The sequence below is a fragment of the Wolffia australiana genome, chromosome 5 (genome assembly GCF_029677425.1).
Source record: "Wolffia australiana isolate 7733 chromosome 5, ASM2967742v1".
Lineage (NCBI taxonomy): Eukaryota > Viridiplantae > Streptophyta > Magnoliopsida > Alismatales > Araceae > Wolffia > Wolffia australiana.
The window spans coordinates 20,523,853-20,531,982 of record NC_135839.1 but is presented as its reverse complement, the minus strand read 5'-3'; the positions used below and the strand labels follow the sequence as shown (position 1 = coordinate 20,531,982).

Genomic DNA, 8,130 nt, shown 5'->3' with positions numbered 1-8,130 from the left:
TCAGGCCGAGAATATTATGTATGACATCGCAAGAGGAAATTATAAGATTGTTCGATCTCGCGCGGAGACTATTATGCACGGGATCGCCAGAAGAGATTAGCAAATTGATATATCTGGGCCCGAGGTTAATATTAATGATATAAAAAATAAAGACGTATCAAACACAACAAGTTTAAGACAGTAAACGTAATAATATCACGCGTCCAAATCTTCCCCGTCGAGCTTATTGCTTACGCTTTCGTATAATGCGTTGTCACGCACAGCTTGGGTAAATTAATCCGCCTGGACCTGCATCAAGATCTTTATCATAAGGCATTCGGCCACTTGCCTTCTCCTGCATTGACGGGTTGATCACTGATCGCGACAAGAAGATTGCAAGGCGACCTCTCATGAGCGCTATCAAAAACAACACAAGGGGCCGGGGCTCCTCTGGCTCTTTGATTATACAAGACTGTCTGGTCGGGTCGGTATCGTCAAAATTTGGACAGCGCAATCGCTAGTTACTCTATTAGTCGATCGATTCAGAAATATAAATATGTTCGTTCGTTTGTTCATCGCAGCAAACACCTAAGCGTTGTTCTTACCCTTGCGAAGAATAAATGCTTTACGTATCAATGGTTTACGTATCGCAGCAAATTTCTAGGCGTTGTTGTTACCCCGCAACAAAGTCGTTATCATAAGTTATCCAGCCACACACGCCTTCTTTTGTATGGACCAGTTGATCACTGATCACGACGGGAAGATTTCAAGGCATCCTCTCATTCGATTTCGCGCTACCAAAGACAATCCCGGGTTGGAGGAAGGCGGGGGTGGTTGGACTCCTCTGTCTCTTTGATCAGACAAGACTGTCGGGTCGAGTCGGTATCGCTAAAATTTGGACAGGACATACGAGAGCTACCCAATTAGCCGATCGATTCAGAAATGTAAATCTGTCAGTAACTTCCTTCACCGCAGCCAATTTCTAGGCCTTCTTCTTACCCCTCATAAATGACTTACGCAGCAACGGAATAAATGGCATCTTATTCAAGAGAAGTACACCTGTAATTTAGGCTCAAAGTGGGAAGAAAGAATCCCTCAAAGTAAACGGAACAGGTAGAAATTAATTCAAACGTGGGGATACGTCATGGGAATGCATGCGGGGATATCTCTTATAGTAAGTTATTAGAAAGACTGGACCTTATTATTTCTTGCTTAAAATGAATCGCTGCTCTCCTCGGTGGGTTTATGCAGGTGTCGGTTGGGTCATGTTGGCGCGTCGATAGGACTTTGACTTTATTATTTTTCTCATCAGAAAGATATAAGTCAACAAAACGGTTGCCATGAAATTAAGGCGAGATGGATACAGTTTTGTCATGGAAGCCCCTAGTAGCTAACCAAATATCACAATTTTTATGAAAGCGCGGAACCCTCTCACTTCTATAAAATACCTTTCTGTTGCATCGCGGCCGACGCTGTCTAGAAGTCTTTCTTCCCTCTTCCTTGAGCCCTCCATGGCCACAATCGAGAACTTCCTGAAGCTCGCATCAAGCTATCCGGAGGTCCTCGCCGCCATCGTTTGTTTCTTCGTCCTCTTCTTCTACAGCAAGAAAAGCCGCCCCGGTCCCCCTATAAACTGGCCTTTCGTTGGCATGCTTCCCACCATTATCGTCAACCTTCACCGGTTCTTCGATTGGTCTGAAGAAAACACCCACAACGTAGGCTGCAATTTCGAGTTCAAGGGTCCCTGGTTCACCGGCATGAACATTTTTGCCACTGTCGACCCAGCAAACATCAACCACATGTTCAACACCCACTTCCAGAACTACCCGAAAGGCGAGGAATTCTTGGAGATCTTCGATTTTCTCGGAGATGGGATCTTCAACGCCGACTTCGAATCCTGGATGAGCCAGCGAAAGGCCGCCCACGCTTTGATGAGCGATATCAAATTCCGTCGTCTCGTGGCTAAGACTAGCTTGACAAAGGTTGCCAACGGACTTATCCCTGTCCTCTCGCGTGCCGCGGAGATGGGCACGGTTCTTGATCTACAAGACGTGTTTCTTCGGTTTACGTTTGACACAACATCAACCGTCGTCATTGGGTATGATCCTGGCTGTCTCTCGCTTGAGCTTCCTGATGTTCCATTTGCCAACGCGATAGACGATGCCGAGGATGTGGTGTTCTTCCGGCACGCCATACCCATGTCCTGGTGGAAGCTCATGAAGTGGATGCGAGTGGGTGAAGAAAGAAGGATGGCTCGTGCTTGCGAGACTATCAAAGATTTTATGGGTAAATTGATTGTTCAGAAGATGGCAAACATAAAGAAAGAGGAGGAAGACGGAGAACATGATGACAGTATTGCCCCAGATATGATAGCATCGTTTATCAAGTCCCGCCCCGAGCTACGCGATCATGGCGCTGAATCTAAGTATTTGTTTGATATGGCCTTGAATCTAATACTGGCCGGTAGAGACACCACAAGCACAGCTCTCACTTGGTTTTTTTGGTTGATCTCGCGGCACCCGGAAGTGGAGAGGAAGATCCTCGACGAGCTCAACCCAATAGCAGCGGCTCATGCGGGCGAAAAGAAGCCCATTTTATTCAAGGCTCACGAACTTAACTCAAACGTCTATCTTCTTGCAGCTTTACATGAGTCCCTGAGGCTCTTTCCCCCTGTTCCCATGGAGCATAAGAGCGCCGTTGAAGCCGATGTTCTCCCCTCTGGTCATAAAATCGAAGCCGGAGGGAAGATAATTGTTAACTTGTATTGCATGGCGAGGGTGGAGGGTATTTGGGGAAAGGACTGCTGCGAGTTTCGCCCAGAGAGGTGGATTACTGAGAGAGGGACTATCAAGCACGAGCCCTCCTACAAGTTCATGTCCTTCAATTCCGGACCCAGAACTTGTCTAGGTAAAGACATGGCGTTCAGCCAGATGAAGGTAGTGGCGGCTACCATGCTGTACAACTTCCGCGTAAAAGTGGTACCAGGTCATGTCGTTTCTCCCAAGCTTTCCATAATCCTCCACATGAAGAACGGACTCATGGTCAATGTGGAGAACAGGGATTGATCTCCCCCTCCGTTTTCAATGTCCGGTTCCTTATGGTTGGTGCTTCGCCTGAGATAGACAATAAATGCATAGACCAATTTCTGTCCCCCTCTTCTGGATTATATAATCAGACGTCCCACTCCAATGATGTAATGCCAATTGATATTATCAAGGAAGACGTAGAAAACTATCGTCGCTATAAATGATGAAAACACACACGCTTAGTTCCGTCCGCATCATTTTATGGGGCCGCGTGAGTGGCATTGACTGATCGCAGTAAAGAGCAGATTTGCTGTGTAACCTTATGGAGGTTGTGGGCACTGGCGGCAACCCTGAGTTCTGACAGATCTTGTTAAGGCCATTCCGGAGAGGCAAACAATATTCTTACCTCCGCTAGAAATTTTCCGTGGGTTGACGCTTCCATTCTATCAAATAATTTCTGAGATAGTGAACAATTTTAATCACTGGTTGCATAACTCTATGGTATAAGATCAATCTATGGACTATTAAAAAAAATATTTATAAATTTTTGGCATTCGTAAAATAGGAGCAAGTATGTCTTTCAGGACATACTTTTCGAGTAGTATTACATTACTGGGCAGGCCTTACTTGAAATTATATCCTGAAAGACATAGTTGCTCCTATTTTACGATTGCTAAATATTATCTGAGCATCAAGCGTTAATCAACTTACGATACAGTGTTCAGCAACGTAGGCGTGTTTCTCACTCGTCGGTGTGGTAATAAGACACCTCTGAGAGATACAAATCAAGGGTTTGAATTATGTGATTATTATATTCAATTTTTTCCATTAGTAGTTGGTTCTATAATTTTAAAAGTCGCGGTTATGGGTGGATACAGTCTTCAATGATGTCAATCTACAATCTGAGGTAGGTCCCTCTTAATTAGCCTTACTTATGGAAGCTATAAAACCGTAGGAAACTATTAACTTTTGCAGACTTTTTTAGCGGGCACATCTTCATTTCCCCTCTTTATTTGATTGATGAATAGAAGAAAAATACAAGACCTTTTTAGGCGGCATTTTCTCCCAAAGTTTCTTTCTAGCTTCCCTATTTCAGAATCTTCCAGGAAGGAAAAGTGAAGTGTAAGAGCCAATTTTTTAGCGACTAATTTAAGCCACATTCGAATACAAATAAGATAATCCAAATAAATAAAAAAATACTAAGATAATGTAACATAAATTTTAATTAAAAGATATAATACAATGATAATTTTCTAATTCAAAATATGGATTTAATATTTCTTTACGAAACAAATTCTGGAATATTATGTTCTAATAGAAAAAGATGAAAGCAAGTGAGATGGGAGTGGTCTAGTCTTCGACTTGTAAAAATATAAGAATTCAACATCTGGGTAATAAAAACTAACCAAAATTCATGGTGATGAAATGTTGTGACAATTGACGGGAAATACATAAGAAGGAAGTGAGCATATAATGTAAGTTTGACCGGATCACATCTAATGGAATATATTTGACAATCAGACTAATATAAATAATATCAAATTTATAGATGATTTAAATACTAAAATTTAAAAATTATGCAAGTGAAAAATGAATCTAATCTAAGCCGTGACTCAAATAATCAAAAACACTCTACGATTCACATGCAGCTATGAATTATAAGGATAAAATAGTGAAAGTCTTATTTGACTTATCCAAATGATGATTTAGAAGGCCAATACTAGTTATTCTCCCCCAAATACTAATCCGTGCTCATTTGTTAAAGATCCCCAACTCCATTATATAACTATCTGGACTCCAATATATTTTCGTCGGGAAAAAAAATACCAAGGGCTCTCAAAAAAATAATTGAAGGAGATGAAAATAGAAGTACACATCAACTAACAAGAATGAAAATATATTTATCCCTCGTTGTCAGACCAGCTAACACAATGTTGTGATCTCCAGCAACTTACTACACCTAAGTCAAAATCCATATTCACACTTTCTTCTGTCCCCTTGAGCCTGGGTCTGGCCTTGTCTTGGCCAGCAATTCAGCAAAACTTGAAAAGAAGAGGTCATATATATCTCATTTATGGTGCATCCCCTTCGGAGTCTCATTTATGATCTTTTTCTCACCCATACTGCCCTTCATAAAAACATACTTAAGATTTCAAAGCATTCCCGGATGAAATATGTGTATACAGTAAAGGATAAAATGAAATCAGACACTCGTATCTCTTTCAAGATGTAGAGCTTTATTTGGCACGAGACGTCTCCACCTAACCAGAGTCCCATTGTGATCCTCCATTTTTGCCTTTGTTCCATATTGATAAAACTGTGGTATATATTACAATATTGGCATTCCCAAACCTCTTCATGACATCTACTCCTTTTCCTCAAAAACAGGAAGTGCTTCCCTTATTTGAGTCGTACAACCTATTTTATGCATGCATATTACTTTTTAGGCTTCCATCTTGAAAGAGCATCCAACAGATTAGTAGTATAAATAAATAACTAGGAGGATCCTCCAAGTTATTTTTGTGATAAATTCAACCTAAAACATGTTACGTAATAGTAGTATAAGTAATTAATCCGCATAAACCCGTTTCTCCAAAGAACAATGAAGTGAGTTCAGGTGAATCATTGACTTTTATTTTCTCTTATTAATTAAAAATCCATGCCTCTTGAATATCTCAAAAATATAATTATCTGATTTATATTTAACCTTGACAATTTAAAATAAGCTGACCACCATAAATCTTTACAAATTTTAACACAAACTCATGAAAATGTGAAGCATAAGATATGAATACGAGGGTAACAGTATAAGAGATTGATTACATTTGAATGATAGATATAAAACAATATGTTGATGGCAATGAGGCTAGTTCAGTAATCAAAGTAATGTGAAGCTAAAAATTAAGAAAATCAAACATTCAAGTGGAAATTTTTATTGAATGTATTTTAGACTTTATGTTAAAAATTGTATAATTACCATGAGTCAATAAAGATAATGTACATGAATGCATTCAATAGATTAATATAATCCTATGCCTACAAACCCCATTCATGTTACTTGAGTGCATATAAGAAGGCCAAGGGAGGCAATCATAAGGCCACATCAGAACCAGACCAATCATAAGCCCATATTGTGAAATAAAATATCCAATGCCCAATAATAGTACTAGAGATCTTCCAAATATTTTATTTTAAAAGACATTTCATAGCATTAATGTCAATATTTTGATTTTTTCTATACTTCAAATTCTGTACTTTCTTTATGATCATTTCATTATAGAATTATCATTCAACATCCTGTGTAGCCCTAAACCAGATTTATGTAATTTATGTTGACCATTACATGGTTCTCTACTAACCACACTTGTATAAAGTCATGTGATTACCTTGTATCACCTCGAGATCAATACGTGCATCTCATAGGATCATATAAAAAAATACCAAAGGTGATAAACCATAAATTAGGGTTAAATATATCGTTCGAGATTTCTATTATATGCAACAATATTTATAAATTTTCTTAAAAGCACAAAGTAAGAGTCAACTCAATAAATAGGAGATATTCTGAACCCCTATGTTATGAACCACATAATAAAATTAACCCTCATATTGATGATGGATTAAATTTTAAAACTGATCATTATATGATTTAATCTCTCCCTTATTTCCACAGCTTTACTCAGGAGGATCCAGAAAAACATTTGGAAGAATTCACTCTTATTTGTCAAACGTTTCACTTTTCTAATGTTATGAAGGACGATAAAAATGTGAATATTACACTTCAGGCTTAGGAATACAGATAGAAGTTGGTTTGCAACTTTCTCCATAAACTTTGATAATTGGATGGAAATGGGAAGTTTATTTATTATAAATGAATACATATCGAAGAGTGACAAGAGAATTTTGTGAGGGATCTGATCAATCCCCAAGTGAGACATGAGCAAAATTGTAAGGCTTAACCCAAAAATGTCCGCATTGTGGTATATGAGATTGGCAAATTCTTCAAACATTTTGTGAAGGACTAAGATATCGAGATAGAAAGATTATCGATATTTAGATGAGAAACTTTTTTGCATAAATATTTAGATGAGGCACTCAGAATTTTACAAACCTTGGCACAAAATGATGCTTATTATGGTGCTCTTAATGGGAGAAATGCAAATTCTAATGGAGGTGGCACGATTGATGTAAGTGCTACTGAACTTGATCTATTAATGAGACAATTAATAAGAGCTATTTCTGCTTTAACCACACACTGATAGTTATAAATCGCTTGATCATCTCAACCTTCTTTAATAGATATTTTGCCATTCCATCATTGTTGTAATTCTCATCATGTTGAAGTAGGAAGTCAATTACATGAACAATTTATGGCCATCCATAGGTTTGACATGAATAAAACTGTAGCATAAAATACTTGGAATCCTGGAGAAGGTGGGTACCCTAGAAATAACATGCCAAGAAATGTATGTCAACATCATGTATCATTTCATCATCAATAACATAGAAATTTCTATCCACGGGGCAACCAGAATTCTGTTAATCAAGCTACTTATCCTTCATGGAATGAGTTTTACAAGAATATGCAAGTAAAAATGATAAATGAAGCAAATGCAAGCTCGAATGATTAAAATAAGCTAGTAATTAAAGAACGCCATCCATATCCTACACCATTTCACTTCTACATCACTTAACCTATAGGTACCTTTATCCTAAGTTACAAAGGACATTCATCTCCCAAGTCCGTCTATCTCTCTAATTTCAAAAAAAATATGGTATCACAATGATACTCTCTTCTTCTCTTCTTTTAATCCTATTTCCAATCTTCAATCTACATCTTCTCAACCTTATTCTCTGTCTGATCCTCCTAATCAACCGTTATATTCTCTCAAAGAGAAGCATTGGAACTCAATATGTTAGTGTATATGGTTGAAGGCACATCTTTCTCTGCATTAGAGAAGTCAACTCTAGGTCATTGTGCATTGATGATCATGACAATTACAAGCAGTCGATCTCCTCATTTGCTTTGGAAGACTTCAGGGACGTCCACTACTCTGTCTTAGTCCATACCCTCTCTTTCCTCATGTATATACCCCTTCTTGAAAAAAAAAAAAAAAAGAAAAGA

The 8,130-nt window shown here is 38.4% G+C and overlaps 1 pseudogene; it reads left to right on the top strand.

Moving 5' to 3' along the window:
• The first annotated feature begins 1,429 nt into the window (after window positions 1–1,429).
• On the top strand, window positions 1,430–3,251 carry LOC144703798 (alkane hydroxylase MAH1 pseudogene; annotated as a pseudogene).
• Window positions 3,252–8,130: the final 4,879 nt, after the last annotated feature.